Below are 597 nucleotides of genomic sequence, written 5' to 3' on the forward strand. Positions count from 1 at the left end.
CCTGAGAAAGGGCAGAAGACAGCAGTGTTGGATCCTTGCCCTGGAACCCCACAGGTGTCTAAAATCCCACTGGGCCAAATCCATAGTCCCACCAGGGCAGACACTGAGATCCTCCAGTTAACTTGAAACCATCTCAACAGTCCAGCTCCACTCACCAGCACTTTTCAGTACTGCTGTGGATTTCCCTCAGTTCAAAGGAACGTCTTTTTTCCATTTTTAAATCAAAAAAAACTGAACTGGAGGAGCACAAGCTGATGCACATGGCTGAAGGCTGGCTACACGCACGTGGAGTTTAAGGACATAAACCCGCCGTTCCTATCCCATTTAAGAATGGGATAAATGCCAACAAATTAACTTTCCTGAGATCTGTGAGTTCGAGATCACCGGAGGTAATCAAATGACAGTAAGAGGACACAAGCACCAGCCATACTGAACTGCAGTTGCTGTTTTGCTCGTGCATGGAGGGTTACATTTCTTGGCTCCCGGGGCAAAGCTATGGCACACACAGAGTTAACTGTGCCCCCCACCCCGGCTTCACCCCCCTTCCCCCCATCTCATTCATGCCACATTCCACAGTGGCAGGGTCCAACAACAATA

The sequence above is a fragment of the Empidonax traillii genome, unplaced genomic scaffold (genome assembly GCF_003031625.1).
Source record: "Empidonax traillii isolate 1590-97213 ecotype Southwest subspecies unplaced genomic scaffold, ASM303162v1 scaffold1028:size206112, whole genome shotgun sequence".
Lineage (NCBI taxonomy): Eukaryota > Metazoa > Chordata > Aves > Passeriformes > Tyrannidae > Empidonax > Empidonax traillii.